The 19,132-nt window shown below is 49.1% G+C and overlaps 1 long non-coding RNA gene across 4 annotated transcripts; it reads right to left on the bottom strand.

The window, feature by feature from the left end:
- Window positions 1-15,906, bottom strand: LOC109143318. 4 transcript variants are annotated; one of them, XR_005602992.1, is made up of 6 exons: window positions 15,820-15,906; window positions 15,441-15,495; window positions 7,478-8,393; window positions 5,622-5,762; window positions 5,127-5,279; window positions 1-573 (listed from the first exon to the last, which is right to left on the bottom strand). It is a non-coding gene; the product is annotated as an uncharacterized LOC109143318 (long non-coding RNA). The 4 variants fall into 4 exon arrangements; XR_002043384.3 differs by lacking the exon at window positions 1-573 and having other exon boundaries at window positions 3,638-5,279; XR_005602991.1 differs by lacking the exon at window positions 1-573 and having other exon boundaries at window positions 3,638-5,279; window positions 6,584-8,393.
- Between the last annotated feature and the right edge of the window lie 3,226 nt (window positions 15,907-19,132).

Here is a 19,132-nt window from a genome sequence, read left to right on the forward strand (position 1 = left end):
GAGCAGTCCTGCAACTTTATTCCAATAAAGGGAGAGAGGCCATGGGGCAGTAGAGACAGTTAGACCATTCCAAAGATGTTCACACCCACACTTTCATCCACGGAATTGTTTGTAAAGGCATCAGCACACATCTTTCCTCTCAATCCCTCCTCTTCTCAGTTCTCAAGCTGTCTTTACAAACCCAAGTTATTATTAACTTCACCCTTTTTAACAACCTGCAAGACCTGAAGCAGCCCCTCCCCACTGTTCCACAGCTGGTCCCTGCCCCGGGGGTGCCAAGGAAACACAGAGAAGCAGAGAATACAGGAAATACAGAGAACAAGGTAGACAATGCCAGTTCATGCTAGCCCATCAACCACTGGAGCTCCTTGTAGATCATCTGTGGCTACTGAGAGCTGAGGGCTCCCATGTTTCCTTCCAGCTGAAAAGTCCAGAGCTCCAGGGTTTTAGAGGCCTTGACCCAAGTGTGGTGGGTCCATCCGTGTCCAGCTGTCCTGGCTGCTGTTCCTGCAGCCCTGGTTGGATGTTCTGGACAGCAGAGTCCAAAGGCAGTGTCTGTGCTCACTGGGGTCCCTGTCAAAGAGATTTCACAAGACACAGTATCCTGGCCACAGACTGGTTTAAATATACATCACTTATCTCCAACCCCCCACCACGCTGAGAATGTTAACAGGGTAAGGAATCCCAAACATTTGTTCAAAGGGAGATAACTGGATATCCTCTCTGAATCTAGCTCTTACTCTTGCCAGAGCTAATGGCAAAAGCCGTACCCATGGCATCTTAGTTTCTGTCACCAGCTTCAAAGGGTGTTTCTTTATTCCTCCATTCATCCTTTCTACTTGACCTGAATTCCCAGGGTGCTGGGGGTGTGGAGGTCCCACTAAATTCTCAAAGCAGCCACAATCCCTTGAAGGATCCCCCTGTAAAATGAGTTCCCCTGTCCAAGTCCACTGCCTCCACAATCCCATATTCAGGAATCATTTGTTAACTGATCAAACAGCTGCTGAAGCGACTAGAAACGCCTCTGGCCACCCTGCCAGCCAGCACACCACTACCAGAGGATATCTAAGCCCTCTCACCCGGGGCATCTCGGCAAAATACACCCGACATCCTCGGGAAGGATGTATAGCCCGAGGTCACTCCCCTGCCTTGCAGGCTCCTCTGCAGTCTGGCTATTGACTTTAGCCAGGCACCCCTCAGTAGCTCATTCTGCTAAAACAAAAAGACCCGAGGCAGCACATCTTGAGGAAGGTCTCTGCCAATCCCTGAGAGCCCCAGTGACTCCCCTCATGGAGTTAACATTTGCAGGGGCAAAGCTCCTGGCATCCACTATTTACTGCCCTCTGTAAATCAATTCTCCCCTCGTTCTTCTGCCCCACCGCCTTTAATCATCTCCAGCTCCTCTGGTGGGAAAGACAGCAGCCCTCCCCCGGCAATGGCTGAGCAAAGGGAGGATCCCCGAGGCCTCTGGCAGAAGTGCTGCTTTCTGACCCTCTCCACTGGCCAGTTGATCGCCTATGGTCTCTTCTGAGTACCCTGCCTGATGTCCCCTCACATGGATTATTTCTGCCTCTTTTGGTAAATTCACCACCTCCAACAGGTGAGTAACTGAGCTCTCGTGAGCGAATGTTTTCCCTGCAGGTTAACAAACTTCTCCCAGCTTTCTAAACTCATGAACCACCCCCCACACATACTCTGCACCTGTAAATATTCACCACCTTTCCTTGATACACTTGGCAGGCTTTTTTGAAGGCACACAGTTCTGTGGTTTGTGCTGACCAAATGACAGTAGCTTCTCCCCTTCTTGCAATTCCCTTCCCTCTACTACAGTATAACTGGTAACTTGTTTTCCTCCTACTATCCTTGAAGATCCATCAATAAACACCTTTTCCCCATTTGGCAGAGGGGTCCTGTAAATCTTCCCTAGCTCCAGTCTGGAGATCTGTTACCTGGATACAGCCACGAGCCTCCTTTAAGGCTCCTTCCTTGGGGCCAGTTAAACAGGCGGCTGGGTTCTCAATTCCGAATGCTCCTGTTCCATTTCACACTCTAACAGCCTAGTGCTGGTCACCCAGCTAGAACTTGGTGCCAGACCTGAACAATCCTGCCATCAGTTACCACCAAAGCCGTGGCTGCACACCTCTGCCAACAACAGAGCCTCAGGTAGCGTTAGACAAACAGTGGGGCCACCCCCTCACTTTGTGGCTCTTTTAGCACCAGAGTTCCTTCGGCACAGCCCTGCACCAGAGGACCACACTGCTTATTACAATTCTGGCTACCTTCGGCACAACCCACAGTTAGCAGAAATAGCCTGTGCATTTCCTCTGCTCAGCAAATTCCTGCACCCTTCCTGAGTTTGGGCATGGGATCACCAGAAAAGCAGTATTTCCAAAGAGTATTTCCACATTCATGAGTGATTCACACAGGAGAAATCAGTCCTTGCAACCAGTCCACATACAATTCCAATTCCTTTTCCGGGCCTGGGAGAGATAAAGCTGGGGCATTAGTCAACCTTTCTTTTAATTTTCTTGTAATACCCTATTAATCCTAGAAATTGTCCCATTTCCCGTTCAGTCCTGGGCAACGGCACCTCCAAGATTCCCTGGACTCCCTCTGGGCTAACACACCCCAAACCTTTAGTCCAAAATGCACCCCAAACATTCAACCTTTCTCTCCATACCCATGCCTTCCCTTCAGACACTCCAAGCCTCCCTTCCAGCCAGAAAACAGAACAATTTCACAGTGGCTTCGCCTACCCCCTCCTCCCGTTCTCCCGACTGCAGCAAGTCCTTCACGGGCAGCAATAACCGGATTCCTGGGGACGGAGTAAATTCCCTTCACGCCTTGCCCGAACGATCCCTTCTCCCTCTCGCTCCCAGCCAAAGGCAGGTGCTGTTCCCGATCTCCGGCAGCCCCAGCGCGCGGCCCTGCAACCAAGCGGGAGCGGGGCGAGGAGGGAACCCGGCCCAGGACGGTGCACGGCTCTGGGACCGCGCAGTGCCTGCGGTGAACTTCCCACCTGCTATTCCATAGGGAGGCTGTCCGTCCTTCTGTCCATCCGTCCTTCCTTTCTTCTGTCCTTCCTTCCGTCCATCCGTCCTTCCGTCCTTCCATCCTTCCGTCCGTCCTTCTGTCCTTCCGTCCTTCCTTCCATGTGTGCTTTCTTCCTTCTATCCTTCCTTCTGTCCTTCCATCCTTCCTTCCTTCCATCCATCCTTCTGTCCTTCCATCCATCCTCCCTTCCTTCCTTCCACCCTTCCATCCATCCTTCTGTCCTTCCTTCCATGTGTGCTTTCTTCCTTCCTTCCTTCCTTCTGTCCGTCCTTCTGTCCTTCCGTCCTTCCTTCCATGTGTGCTTTCTTCCTTCTATCCTTCCTTCTGTCCTTCCTTCCTTGCTTCCGTTTTTCCATCCTTCCTTCCATCCATCCTTCCTTCCTTCTTTCTGTCTGTCCTTCCTTCCTTCCGTTTGTCTGTCCTTCCTTCCGTCCATCCTTCCTTCCGTCCTTCCTCCCTTCCGTCCTTCCTTCCTTACCTCCATCCTTCCTTCCATCCGTCCTTCCTTCCTTCCGTCCTTCCTTCCTTCCATCCTTCTGTTCTTCCTTCCTTCTGTCCGTCCTTCGTTCTGTCCGTCCTTCCTTCCTTCTGTCCTTCCTTCCTTCCTTCCTTCCTTCCTTCCTTCCTTCCTTCCCTCCGTTCTCCCTCCCTCCCTCTCATGACAGAGGGTATGGCTTTTTAGACACCATGTTGTTCAGGTCACCTCAGAGTAGTGTCAAGAGGCTCCATATTCAGTTTGCCACATTCCCCTGGGACCGCCCACACCTCTGGGCTCACTCCAGCACTCACAACAGTGCCAGCCTCCCCATTACCCCCACAACACCAACTCGCCCAGCCATCAAATCCCCTCCCAGGAAACCACAATCACCAGAAACTCAGGCTTTTCAAACCCATCTCATACATTCAGCAGATGCTCACGGGTGTCCCCGTTTCACTTTCACACTGTTTATATACGTTCAAATTAACACACACATTCACCAGTAGTGGTTGAGTACAACACTCCTGCTCATCTTTCCCGCTCATGAAAAGAACATTTGAACAATTGTTCCCCCTTTGGCATAAAATTCAAATCAGACAGAGAAGTTCCCATGTCTACTAGGAAACACACTTCTCAGTCCAGCAGTGTGCTGAGCCCCCGTACAACAGCACATCCTGACACCCTTCACAATCCGTTCCTAATATTTTGTTTTACAAGTGGCGCATTGGTTCCTTCCCAATCGCTGTCCTGGCAGCCTCCCCCTTCCCTTTGGCCCTGTGGTTCCCTGCACCTTTTCCTGTCAGGGGTTGTAAAAACTGTGCCATTATCCTTGCCTGTAGCTTTACCTTCTCCTCATCCCTTCTTTCACATCTTTCATACACCTGATGTGCCTTCTAACCAGCTCCTGCAAGGGCCCACCCTGCCACCTCTCCAGCCCCTGCTCCCACTGCCTGTGGGCTCTCACCCTCCCACAGCCACCAAACAAAATCCCTTCATGGATCAGGCCAGGCTTTGGTGACACATTGTCTCTCATACCGTATACCAAAGCCAGTCCCTGTACCTTACACAGCACACCAGAGTTGGTTTTCCCTGTCCTGGAAGTCAGGAATCCAAAAGACTTGCAGCTGACCCTGTATTAGACTGCAGATTTTGAAGATAAGGCCAGTCCTCACTGTTCTTTACTGATCACGTAGCCTCCTGCTGCTATTTGCCTTAACCATATTTCTCCACACCCCCCTTTGACCAGTCCTTTCCCAAACCAACACCACACTGCCCATTCTGGGTGCCCATGTTCCCCACACTGCCCGCTCGGAGTGTCCATGTTCCCCACACTGCCCGCTCGGGGTGTCCATGTTCCCCACACTGCCCGCTCTGGCCATGGATTGCCGAGACCCTTTCTTGGTGCCTCTTATCTCTGGGCGTCCGTGTCCTTAACTGGCTCTGGGACAATGTGCAAACCATCTCAACATTCTCCCAAAGGACCCTCCAGAGGTATTTTGGGATCACCATCCCTACAGTCAAGGCCCATTTTTGACTTTCCTTTGCTGCCCACCCTGGGCTCCTGGCATGTGTTACTGCCCGAAGCTGTACTCACCGGTGAGATTTGCAGAGACGCTTCTGGACTTTCCCTTACTGCCTGCTCTGGGTGTCCATGTCCAATGGTCCTTTGCTATGGGCTCTTCACAGATTTGGATTTGTTCTGGGGTGTTTGTGGAGTGTCATCCCAGCCTTCTCCACCTGGATTTGGCTGAAAAACAGGATGGAAACCCTCTTATCTCTGATACCGATCCAATTTTTAATGCCTAACCCCAAACTTCCCTTCACTGTCTATCCCCCATGTAGCACGACCTGCCCTATATTAAGGCACTAATTAAAACAACTTGTGCAGCAATTTGGCAGAGCAGCGTTGATGGGCATCTATTTAGTGAAGAGCTCCAGTGTTTTCTCAACATTAATGAGTGATGGGAGACTCTTTGTGCCCTTTTCACAAAGGTCCTGCTCAAATCACTGCATTATCAGCCTTAATTACAGCGAGTTAATTTGCTGTTCCCTGCTTCCCAGATGTGTAGGCAAACATTCCATAGCTCACGGATTGGTGAGGGAGCCTCTGCAGCTGGCCAAGGGTGAGGGGACAGCAGTGCTGATGAATGGTTTTGCAGGGCCTTGCCAGCCAAATCCATCAGTGATTTGTGAATCCTCGTCCCCAGCTCTGTCATGGCCGTGTGTGCTTCTAGAAAAAAAAACCAAACCAAAACAACAACAATAATACTGATAATGATGAAGAAAAAATCCTACCACCGCACAGGATGTGTTCTTTACCAGTCCTGTGGCCCTGATGTGTCTTTGGGGATTCCTGCCAATGCAGAAAGACCTTCCAGCTATTTCTTGGTCCTGTCCAGCTAAATCATTCCCCATTCCAGTTCTGCTGTGTGAGATCCCACACATTTTCCATCTTTTCTTGTCCTTTCTGTGCCCTGGCTAACAGCAAATGGCATTGTGGAAAATCACAGGATCCCAGAATGGTTTGGGTGGGAAGGACCTTAAAACTCATCTTGTTTCACCCCCTGCCATGGGCAGGGACACCTCCCACTGTCCCAGGCTGCTCCAAGCCCCAGTGTCCAGCCTGGCCTCGGGCACTGCCAGGGATCCAGGGGTAGCCCCAGCTGCTCTGGGCACCCTGTGCCAGGGCCTGCCCACCCTCCCAGGGAAGGATTTCTTTCCAATATCCCATCTAAACCAACTCTGACAGTTTGAAGCCATTCCCCCTTGTCCTGGCACTCCAGGCCCTTGTCCAAACTCCTTCTCCATCATTCTTGTGGCTCCCTTCAGGAAAATCTCAAGTCCAGTTCACCTTGGGAGAAGGAAACCCCGCTGAGACATTTCGTGTTGTAAGTTCAGTGATTGTTTGATGAATTCCCTCCTGGGAGGGAGCAGAGCCCTCCTGGAATCACCTCCCTGTGGGGACAGTGACCCTGCCTCTGGTGCACAGCCACCCACCCAGGAGGAATTTTTAGGGTTGGTTTTTCGCTGTGGTGGGAGGAAGATGCTCACCTCTCCAGGCCAGGGAGATGCTGTGCTTTGCTGGGGGCAGAGCGGCCACAGCTCCAGAGCAACCCCAGCTCCCGAGCTGCAACATGGAGCTCACACCTCGGGGAAAATCCAGCCCTGCCACGAGGAGCCAAAGGTGCCACGTGCTGCCCCTGCCCTGTGCAGCACCTCCTACAGGGAGCTCAGGCTGACAAAAGTCCAATAATTCACATTTATAGTCACTTTCCATTCCCTATTTGCAAGCCCCAAAGTATCTGTACGCTGAATTAATGGGCAATAAATGGCAGATGTGTTGCTGCAGGGCCCAGGGCTGCGGCTTGAAGGGGCTTTTCCCCAGGCTCTGGGTGTCAGGCAGGCAGGGGGTGGAAAGCTGAGGGAACAATGACAACTGGCTGCTTTTTCCTGTTTTCCCCCTGTTCTGGCAAGAAGTCCTCTACATCTTGTAAGTATTCCCAGGGGAGAGGATGAGTGCTGTAGTCAGATTAAGTCAGCATGAGGAGAATCACATTTTCCGAGGGGTTCTGGGAGGCTGTAGCTTATTATAATTATCCAGAGGACACAGCCAAATTGTTTAAACACCCTGTGAGTGTCAGAGAATGAGCTGCGAACTCAAAACATGAAGACACAAATAGTGATAGCAGGCTATTCCAGACTTTTTCCAGAAATGGATGCCCCGGTTTTGGAAAGGGGCTTTGTAAGGCTTTCATAAACCTTATTTAAAAGTGAATTTTGAAAATGCTTTCAAATAGTCACTGAGACTCATCTATTGATAATCATGCTAGTGAAAAATGAGAATCAGAAGAAATCGGAGTTTTCCTGTGCTCTGGGAAGGGTGTAGGGAGGAGGTGGAAGGGATCCTCGCACTGTAGCCTGATTGGGAAACCACGAAGTACTTACCAAGGTGATAACAAAAACAAAGGAAAAGGGCTCGCAAGCTGTGCAGGCTCTCATCTTCTCCCTTTCATGAAGCGCAGAGAAGGAGCAGAGCAGAAAGGTTGCAGGCTTCAGTAAATCCTAATTATCCCTTGATCATGCCCGCAGCAGGGATGAAGTTTTCAAAAGTGCAGTTTCTGCAGTAATTCCGGAAATCTGGCTCTGTGGTTCCCCGGCCGCGGGGCCAGACTCAGGGCTCCAGAGATGTGCAGTGCCTGAAAAGCCAGATTGTACCGAAAATCTGCTCCGATTTCTGCCACTCCTTGAGCTGGAGGAAAGCTTTTTTCGCCTCCCTTTTCTGCCCTGCCCCAGGCAGGAAACCTGTTCAGTGCAGGCAGTGTCAATAATCCTGTTTATTTAGCCTGGGATATAAAACTCCTCATTATTTCTGGTTTTCCTTTTTTTCTTTCTTTTTTTTTTCCTTTTTTTTTTTTTTTAATCCTCCTCCTTTCTTTAGCATTCAGGAAACTCAAGAGCAATTTAGAACAAACTCCGACATTTCTGTCAGAGGACTGAAGCTCTGAACTCTTCGTCTCTTTCTCCAGGTACTTGAATTCTCTGGGAATCAGCGCCCATTGCCTGTAAAATGGATGTTTCATGGGTTCGACTGCAGTTCCCTCTGTTCTGGGTGGTTCAGCTGCCCCAAGTGCTCCGTGTTCGCAGCAATGTGGATTTTAGGAGGAACGGGGAGATGAGAGATTCGCTGTGCTCGGGCAGCCGAGGCAGGGATGGAATTCCCTGAGCTCTCCCTGCTGGAGCCCTTGGATTTCTGGCTTCGTGGTGCTTATTCCCAGGCAAAAGGCACTGAGACCCAGGCATCCTCTGCCGTCCTCGCCATCCTCTTCAAAGATCAGCTGCTCAGGCACACGGAACGTTCTCTCTTTGTATTAAAAAGAGAAAGTTTTTTATTAGAAAAAGCAAGTGGTTTATATGAATTTGATTCCCCAGGTTGCCCACAGAACGCAGCTGACTGAGATAAAAGTGCATCCTCCGTGCCCCCAGGGCCCACATCCCTCTGCCCAGCTCCGGTAAGGAATAGCCCATAAAAATAATGGCATTGGCATATTTTTTACAGTAGGAATTGCACAGAGTGGTGGATTGGGCTGGCTCCAGGAGCGCTGGATACTGTTCCCCATCTCCACTGGTTTCTTGCTTTGTTAGGCACCTCGGTTCCATGGGATTCCTGTGGCAGGAGTAAGATCGTGCCCAGTCTGGCAGCACCAGTTCCAGCACTAATGGGAGCAGTGCTCTGTGCAGGGCTCTTGATGAGGTTGGGTTTATTTACAGTCAGTGAAGATGGAAACAAACTGAAAAACCTCCTGGCACTCTTTCCACAGGGTTAAATAAATACATTCACTGCACACTTAAATGCAATAAACACGTACAAACACAGTTAACACATGGGATAAATACGAATTATCTCTGTCCACTGACTCCTTGGATGTCCAGGGAGTGCAGGCAGCTACTCAGGGAGCATCAGCACAAATAATACAAGTATTATTATAATTATTAGAGCAAATAATTACAAGGGCAGCGAGAGGACAAGGGAGAAAGGTCTCAAACTGACAGAGGGCAGGGTTAGATGGGATACTGGGGAGAAATTGGGTTGGATGAAACAACCAGCAGCAGTGCCAGCTCCTGGGCTGCCTGGAGAGGGAGGCACAGCCTCAGGAACAGCAGAGCCTGCGGAGGCAGGAGCCGAGCCCTTTCCCAAATCTCTGGGATGAGATTTGTGTGGCCGAAAGAGCCTGTTGTGGGTACTCACCTCAGGCAGGGCGTGTGCAATCCCTTCCCTCTGCCCACCCCTGGGACTCCACACCATGCAGGCTGATTCTGGCCAGTTTCCCCCTATCCAGCTAAAACAGGTGCTGGAATTGTAGGAATTGCCCCCTTTTCTCCACAGTGACCAGTTCTGACCAGTTCAGCCGTTTTAAGGTTGTTCTCCAGAGCTGTGACAGCAGAGCTGAGCAAGGAACATCCTCACCCCAGCTCTGCCTCCGGTGTCCACAGCTGCAGCCAGAGGGAACGAGATGAGATGAGATTCGTGGGCAGCAAGGTGAGGGAGGTTTGTGAGGGCAACTTAATGGAAAAAATCAGTGCTCCGTGTGTGGTTATGTCCTGCTGGTCCTTTGATAATAAAAGGAAAAAGCAGAGCTTTTACATGGAGAAGGAAAAGGAAATGAAGGCAGGTTTGAGCAGTAAAGATGACTTTTTAAAATAAAAAAATTTGTTGAGATCAAAATATTTTTGCTCAGTAATTAGAAATTTCATTTTTCCTGTAGCTAATGGTGTTTGCGAGGCAGTGCCTTGCTGGGTGATTTTTAATTAAAGGCTAGGACATGGAATCAAGCTCCAAAACTATCTTCTGTTTATGCCCATCCATTTTCTTGAGTCTTTCTGGAGATAATGAATCCTGCCTCCCTTCCTCACTGTCAAATTTGAGTTCAACCTTTTTGCTTGTAAATAGATTAGAAAAAATTAATCCCAGGCTGTAATAAGGTCTTTCATTATGCTGTGGGGAAGGTTATTCATGCTTTTAAGGCTTGTTCCAACCTAATAGGTGTGAAAGGAAGAGCACTTAAGCTCTCCACTGCTGACAAGGATGTTGCATCTGAGAAATGAAAGTCATGGTGGGTTCATCTCGCCGCTGTTATTTAAGATGAATATCGGCACCACATGCATGAACTGGAAGATATATCTTTAAAGATAAAGGAAGCAGGTTTTCCACTGGTTCAGACAGAATTACAGCTGCACATAATGGAGGGTGAGGAAAAGTGGGGAATTGGGAGTTTCCTTCCCAGCCGGCTTCTGGCAGCTGATGCAACCAGCTGGTGGGTGCCTGTTTGCAGCAGCTCAGCTTCTTGTGTCATTTCCCCCAAAATAAGTTAAAGGATCTCTCTAATCTCAGCTGATCAGAGTGATTAAAGCTGAAGGTGAGAGACGCTGGTCCGTCCCTCTGCAGAAACCAGCGCTGGATGGGGAAAGGGAGCGATGGGCACAGGAAAACAGGGAAAGTCCCAAAGGGCAGCGTGGGCTCGTGGCCACCCTGAACCGGGGGAGATCTGGTTTTCGTGGAGTGGGAAATGTCTGTGTGCTTGGGAAAGGGGAGCGCGAATCTTTTAGAGAGGACACCTTGCACTGGGAGGGCAGCACCGGCTTTTGGCTTCCGGATTCTGCAGTAAAAGCCTGGCTTGGGGTGCAGAATGGACTGATGGTGTCACCCCTGCTACAGTAACTTATAAAAGCCGGTAAAGCCAATTGCTGCCCCAGGGCAGGGGGAAGCTGAGAGGAGTGGAAGAATTAGTGACAAATGTGAAAAAACCGTAGCCTGGCTAAGCCTGGCTTGGTTTGGTCATTGTGACTTCCACCAGCACTTCTTGTTTCCTTCACAACTGTTCTTTTAAAAAAGATAATCGTCCTAAACTGTCTCCTCGAAGGAAAAAGGAAAGGCGCCCTTAACATAAACGTGATCTTGTCTCCCAAAACAAACCCCAGGTTCTCAATGAAAGCCATCAGTGGCCACTCACCACCCATTTAACCCCTTTTGTTGGGATCTCTCTGGGGGAAGCTGCAAAGTGTCTTTGGAAAGGTGAAGTCTCTGCTGACTCGGCTGCTCGGTGTGTTTTAAATTGGTGTGAGACGGTGCCTCCGCTGCTTCGGGGATGAGCCTCGTGTGCTTTGCTGGGGATTAATAACGTCACTGCCCAGGGAGAGGAAAAAACACGCCCTGCTTTATCTGGGGTAAGAAATGTATTTACGTCTTAACTGAGTTGTTTGGGTGTTGCTTAAATTATAATGAGTAAATTGAGGGTGCTTTATTAATATAATTGATGTCACCAAGTGGAATTTACAGTTACTGAAGCAGTGATAAGAAGTAACTTATAAAAACCAGACAATACTATATAACCTTTGAGATTAGATGGGCTTTAATGTCGCTTCCAACCCCAACCGTTCTACGATTCTCTAACCTTTGAGTGATTTGCTGACAATTTGCAGGCATGCCACCCTCTGGATAACCGAGATGTGCAGTCCTCGGACAGGAACAAACCCTGTGGAAGTCAGAGCTCCCAGGACAGGCTGGCTGCCGCCCCCGCCCTGTGTTTGTCTCAGCTTACACAAACATTCTGGCTCCCAACTGCGCCCGGGTTGTTGCTGTCTGTACCACCCTTGCAGCTGCGGACAATGAGCCCCAATTAGGCTTCTACCCCAGGGCAAAGCCTGAGGGGTGGCTGAGCCCAGACTTGAGCCCAGCTGGGCTCGACCCAAAGTCCAGCTTGTCCTCTGCTCCTGTTCTCCTCGCTCCACACTGCGGCTGGGTTCTATTTATACCCACATTACTTGATTCATTACGAAATTTCTTCCCTGGCAGGGTAGGCATCTATCATTAAATCAAAATCTGTCTTGAAACAGAGACTCCAACTTCAAAGCCTGCGACTGCTTTCCGTGGAGCTCTCCTTGCTGGTTGCCTGGGAGGCTTATTTGAAATTATGCACGGAGACGGGCAGAGAGGAATGAGTTCCAAAGTCGTCATAATTATGCCCTTGAGTGGGCGAGACTTGGAAACGCTCGGGTGCAGGAGGCAGCAGGGAGAGGAGAAACTCCACCCCTGCGCCGCCAGCACCCCCGGGGAGAACCAAAACCCCCAGGGATGCTCCAAACCCTCTGTGGACACTTCCCACCCTCTCTGTCTGCAGACCACCCAACAAGCCCTTGCTTTGTATCAGCTTTCCTTATCATCTCTCGCTGATTGGAGAAGGCCGGTGGGTACAGAGATAACAAAACAGTGCTGACAGAGTGCCCTTTACAGCCCTTTGCCAAAAACCTCCTTGCTTTGTTACTACAGCCTGGAATCTCAGCCACGCGGTGCTTAAAAATACTATTAAAAGGCCATTTTGCCTTGAAACATTGTCACTTTTATAGCCTTAAACATCCAGGTCTGTGCGTTTCGGTTCACGTAATCACGACGCAAGGAAATGGAAAGTGATTAAGCCTGAGACAGACAGACAGAGAGTTTTCCAGCGTCTGGGAGAATTCGGTGCCTGGGTAAATGCAGCTCAAAACCCCATCGGGTGGGGCTTGGGTCAGGAGGGTTTATTCCGAACAAGCTTTACGGAGCACGGGAGCTCTGCTGTGTGCTCCAAGGCTTTTTCTCTGGGATAACGGGGGTTGGCTGCCAGGAGCCGGTCCTGATGTGCTCTGTGTGTGTTTCTGAAGGGATGACGCTCCTGACTGGGGGGATTTGTTGGGGAAGTGTTGGTCCATCGGATGCGAACCAGAGACTTCCCGTGGCTCAGCGGGAGCTCAGAGGCAGCGTTTGGTTCAAGGTTCAAGTCCATTCCTCTCCCTGCTGCGGCGCCTGGGAAGCTCTGCACAAAAGCAGCTCCAGGTTTTGTTGTTGGGACATTGATCCTCAGCTCCCTGCCGCGGGGCTGGCGGTGCCAGGGGATGTTGGCAGCTTTGGGTGCTTCTTTTGTGCTTCTGAGCTTGCTGTGGGAGCAGCGATGTGAGGGGAGATGGGCAGGTTTGGGGACTTCCGAGGTGTTTTAAAAGAACCATTAATGCTGTGCAGAACAGCGCCGTGGCTGGGGACCGTGACACTGAGTGAGTGCCCGTTATCTCCCAGAAAAAAAAGCACCACAGACCACTCCTGTCAGGGGTTTTTGATCCAGCCCAGCCTGCAAATCCTGCAAGCTCCTGATGCCATGAAGATTTTTTGCCTTTTCTTTTATGCCGGTTATACCTTTCACAACTTCTATATTCTTAGTGCTCTTTGCCTGCATTCTTGGACTTGGTTGTTCAGCCAGGAGACTCAACATCTTAGAAGCTTCCTAGTTAGGGATCAGTGTGCCCCAGACCCCAAGGTCCTCTCCAGAACACATCCTGGAAACTAAGATAGAACCATCCAGGAGAAGGCTCCTTGGGGAGGGGGGCTCACTTGAGCCTCTCATTGGGGAATCTTTGATAGATCTGCTAATTAGTAACACCTATAATGACATACCCGATCTTTTGGGGTGGGCGTTTGGCGGGCTGCATTTCGGTGCATTTGACCTGGACGTGTGCACCTAAGGATCCTTAAAATAAATACCAAGGTAAAATCCCTTTTCCCTTCTAACAGTGTTTGACTCTTGATTTTAAGACCAGGAAAAGGCATCACTCCGTGTAGAAGGGAAATGCTGTGAAATCTCTCCTTAGGCCAGCAAAGGGGTTGTAGCTTGCTGATACAACATGAACCTTCTCTGTACCTGTGCTTTCCTGTTCACAATACACCTGTGCCAGCACAGAGGTTAACAATGGCTCTGGATCATAATGGAGGGCACTGCTGGGTGCCTTCCCCTCACTGATCTGCTCCCTCTCCTTGTGGAACTGGGGAACTGTTCACAGATATCAAGGGCTCATTAATTTAACCAGTGATCCAAAATGTATTTTTTAACGTATACAAGCCTTTATGTGTATTGTTAACTGCCTGCTGTAACTGTGTGTGTACACGTTTAATTTGGTTTCCATGGAATCACAGAATGTCCTGAGTCCAGGGTCAGGGTCACAGGGCCCATGGAAGCAGTTCCACGATTTTGCTGGGAGTTTGTGTTGCTGATAAACATTGGGTTTCCTGCAGCAGTGTGGCAAAAAATGGAATGGCTCTATCATATTTTCAGAGACTAATACACAGTCAGACACTGTCATCTAATTAATGTCTACTTAATTAGGCTCAAGTGAATGATTTCAGGCCATGAAGCCCAGTGGAGGTAGAGTTGATAACAGAGTTGTTTAGAAAATCCAGGGTGTCCGAGTTTGCCTGACTCCATCTCCTCACAGCACAGATCCATGAAATCACTCTCCATAGGCAGGGATAAGGAGTGCCTGGCTCCTTCAAATGATCCCTGCTGATTCATGAGTCAATTCTCAGCTAATACTAAAGTTATAAGATATTTATTCACTCCTGGCTACTTGGGCTGTCCCCAAAGTTCACCTTGGGGGATTGTGCTCTCACTGAAGGCTTTGATAAAAAATTGAAATGCCCTTTTTGTTGTCCTGCAAGTCATTATGTTCACCTGATAAAAATGATTTCAGACCTAACTCCACCCATTAATCAAAAAGGTCAGTACAATAAATAGTTTTCATCTTGCCTGCCAGAAACCTTTCTTCCCCGTGGTCTTAGGAGCTGAGTGCAAGAGAAGATGTAGACGAAGAATAGGATCTCAAAGAGTGGCTGATCAATGCCATCCAGAGACATGAATTATTGTTGAGAACTTAGGGGAGAAATGGAGTGCTCTGATGCCAGGGAGAGGCAATATTGCCTGAGTTTTCAACCTCCAGGCACTAAAGGGGAATGAAGTAGCTTCATTCATCTTAATAAATTTATGTCCAGCATCTGGTTCTGAATGAGATGGATTTTGCTTTTCTGGAGATCTATAGGAGTGAGAATATAGAGATATAAAATATGTATATATCCCCCACACCATTGCTTTCATAAACCTGACACTCCTGACTTTCTCCAGTGTGTCTGGTTGCAAAGCTGGGCTCAAGATGGAGTTTTTGCTCCTGGGCTTTGCACTGATTATCCTGCTCAGTGCTGACTGAAACCCTCCCAGTCCCAGAGCTGCTGCAGCCCCTGGTTTACAGCAGGGTTTGGCAGGGATGTGTTCCTGGGACATCTGACACTGCTGGAAACATGGAATTGGCTTCCCTGGGAATCTGCACCTCCTCCTCCTCCTTCTTCTGTGGGCTTTGTCCTGTGCTTCTTTAATGTTTGCTCATCTGCAGTGACCCGCCCCCCCCCCCTCCATTTCCCCGGAATTCCTGGAAGGCTTTAGCAGTTTGGATATGCAGAATACCCAGCCGTGGCTGCCCTGATGGGACGTGTGAGCTGGAGGAAGAACGAGCTACTGCAAATGTCATGAGAAGATAAAATCCCTCGAGTGGCATTTACCTTTGTGATTATTCCCTCTCACCCCTGGCGCGGGGTGGACGTTTCCATTACGGGTCTGTGTGTGACAAAGAGGAGTTAGATTTGCACTGCAAATGAATTTTCAAATGTCCCCACATCCTCTCCAGGAGCGGCTGTGCTCTCCCGACGCGGTGCCTGCCACCCCTCCTGGAGCACCACCTGCAGCCTCTCCTCTCTGCTCAAATGCCTCTCCAAATATCTGCTCTGCATCCTAAATCCTGAGGAACAGCAGCAAAACCGAGGCCACCCACAATATCTGAGGCAGATCTCAGCCTTCCTCGCCCGGCTGGGTGTCCCTTCATCCCCTAACAGGGTAACAAATCCAGTGCTGTGCTTAGGGCTCCAGCACGGAGTAACTTACTCAGAGCAGAGGAATCAGGATGTGTGCAGGTGTCCTGATGGATGCAGCGCTGCTGTGGCTGTACCCAGGTTATCTGAGAGCAGCTTTCTGCTGTGAATGTAAAACACCAGCTTGCACTGAGCTGTTGAGGAACAGATGGGGTTTTTGCCATGTGACGCAGCCTAGAAAACAGATTTGATTTAGTGCACCATGCCTGTCTGACTTTTAAACTTGTATTAACAGGATTTCAGGAAGGAAGACTCCACATAATACCCTCAGCTAACAGAGCACTGGGCAGGAGGTTACGGAGCTCTGAAAATTATCAATTAATTCTACTTTCATTCCAGAGGGGCAGATGGGGATGAATATTTATTTACTTTGACAGCTTTTATTAGAGGGGAAAAAGGTCTTCATTATGTGTTTTGATTTCACAGCACAATCAAGGAAATTAGTACAATGTATAAAACAGTAATTAAGGCCGTTAGATTTCTGAACTCACACTGACACGGGAGATCTTCCCCCTGTGCGAAGCTGCTGCTTTTCCTTGCAGTGCTCCTGGCATTCAGGCACCGAGATTATTATGTAATGTCAGTTCATCTCTCTTCAAAATGGATTTTGCAGGTTTAACCACTTATGAGCCATCTGCAGGTACCCCGGCCTTGCAGCCTTGGGAAAGGCTCCATGCTCTGCACTAATTACCTGAGTTTTGGGAGCTCTGTCCAGACCTGCCAGAATAATGGCCAGTTTACAGATGTTTGATGTGGGGAGGCCAGTGGGTTTTTACATCGAGGGCTGATCCAGCTGGGCTGAGATAAATGGAGGGATTGCCCCTGCCTTTGCCTGAGATGCTCGTTTATTGGGTTTTTTGGGGATCCCTGTGGTTCCTGGGCTTGTTTTGCAGACCTCATGTGAGAAATTCCTATGTGGTTACACAGGCACTGCTCAAAGGGCTTCAGACCCAGCTGAATACGTGGTAAATATATTAAGGTAGACAATCTATATTAATTATCTAATATATTATGTATATATTTATTAATTAGATAGCTTCCCAACAGGAAAAATGGTGTTTTAGCAATAATGTTGGCAGCTGGAATCAGACAAAATAGGAAATTATCACTGTAAAAAAGAGAGAGTCGAGACCAGATCCTTTATTCTTTTGGACAGTGTCACATTGGGAATGCACCGTATGTGGTTTTTAATGTTGCAGTGAAGTGGGAGAGAAGAGGAAGAGTGGATTGCCCTCGATTTGGCAAATCACAGGGCACCAGCATGACCTGTTTTTACAGCTGAGAACCTTCGGCCTGCAAAGTTCTTGTTTAAAGACTTTATCTCACTGACCAGATGGTGCAATTTGTCTGCCACGGACATTTGGGAATATCTGCTGAATTTTGCATAAGGACAAGTGTTTTAATCATCCAGTGTCTTGCTGTGCAAATCTCATTTGTCTGCAGTGACCAACTCTTCTCTCATCCCTGGCAATCCTGGACCTGTTCTGTGGGGGCTTTTGTACAAGCCCTTCCCATCCCTGTTTTCTTATTGTCTGTCCCTTGGGAATTTCTTTGGGTTTAACTCCTGCTGAGGTGGAATGAAACACTATGGAAAATAAAGCAGATGTGTAGGAGCCTGGGATATTTAAAACCTCTCTCCCAAGTTAATCCTTTCATCAGAAGAAATTCTCTTAGAGATGGAAGCAGTAGAGAAGATTAGGGCAGAGGAGGAGCTGGGAAGCTCCTGGATACAGATGAGGTGGGAGCTGGAGCATGACCAGTGCCCCTGGTCAGGAAGGATGGAAAACAAATATTTGGAGAAATATAAAAAAGCAGCACTGTGAGAGATAAAAGTCATTGACCTTCTAAGCATTATCTGAAGGAAAAAACTCCTAGTGAAGTGTCTGGTGCTTTCCCAGCTGTGGGAGGCTGCAGCTGCGTGGATGGGAATGCAGGAATGGAAGGGCTGGAGCTGTGAGCATCCCCTGCCCTCGGTGACACTCCCAGAGCCGTGTGTGGGGACAGCTGTGTCCCGGTCACACAGTGACCCTCAGCCCCCTCCTCCTCACCTGCCCATCTCTGTGTCCCCCAGAGATAAAGGGAAAAGCAGCTTTGCCCCACAGCCCCCTGTGCTGCCCACGCTGACCCATCTTGCCTTGGAATGCATGTTCCAGTTTCATTTAGGAGGTTCGGGATCAGGTTTGAGCTTCGTTGCAGTTTTAATTGCTGGGATTGCCTGGAGCAATTCTTGTGGATTGATACAGCACAGGAAAGTGCCACCCCTTAGAGCAAACCTCCTTGCCCCTGATTACAGTGGGAAGGTTTATTATTTATTATTATTTAATATTTAGGCTGTATTTGTGGTCATGCAAGGCAGGGAATCCTCTGGCTCCTGCTGCCACACCCCAGGGCAGCTCCATGCATGCCATGGGCAGTGGGGCTTGTGGAGCACCCATGAGGGACACAAAACATGGGCTGTGCTGGTGCTGGGGTGTTAAAGCAGCTCTCTCTGTGCAAAAGCCATGGAATGTCATGGCTGAGGATGTGTTTAATGCGGTGTTACCACTGGAAACTGTGATGGATTATGTGCAACAACTCTGGTGCACAACTGAACAAGCAGGCAGTTAATTACTGCAATGATAACACGTTATGGAAAGGAATTGCACTCGTGGCCATTCATTATGATGATGAATTTCCCACAGTTCCTTACTGGTCATCTGCACCACTTGCATGACAAATGGGCAGAGTCCCACGCAGAAGGAAATCCCTCCCCTTCCCTTCCCCCTTCCATGGAGGAGATGGTGTTGTTAATGTGACAGTGCCTAATTGCTCTGGCGCCCAAGCTCAATATTTATATTCATTTGTACATATTATTCACATCAGAGTGTGCTGTGACACACTGCAGAGCTGGCTTTTAGAGATGAATTTATTCCGGGCTTTCTCTGACCAGTTAAATACATAAACCACTGGTCTGAAATCTGGGGAGGGCCGAGGGAGGGAGAGGTTGGGGCAAATTGCATGGAGCAAGCGAAATGACAGGGATTGGGAGGTGGGAGTATTGCTTGGTACAAGATCCTTGGCTCTTGCTGAGTGATAAATTTTCCAGCACTAAACAGCTGGCACGTTACGTTACACGGGGTCGATGGGTGCAAATTATTGGTGAGATTGTTTGGAGACGGAATGCCATTAACTGGAGGGGAAGGTGGCACGGGGGAACCTCTGGGTACCTTGTGCTGGACTGCAAAAGCAATTGTGTGTGTTCCTGTTGGCATCCACACCAGCCAAGGCACCACCAAAGCTATACTGAAAGGGAAGAAATTGAGCTTTTTCCAATAAGGACCCTGATC

The sequence above is a fragment of the Corvus cornix genome, chromosome 12 (assembly GCF_000738735.6).
Source record: "Corvus cornix cornix isolate S_Up_H32 chromosome 12, ASM73873v5, whole genome shotgun sequence".
Lineage (NCBI taxonomy): Eukaryota > Metazoa > Chordata > Aves > Passeriformes > Corvidae > Corvus > Corvus cornix.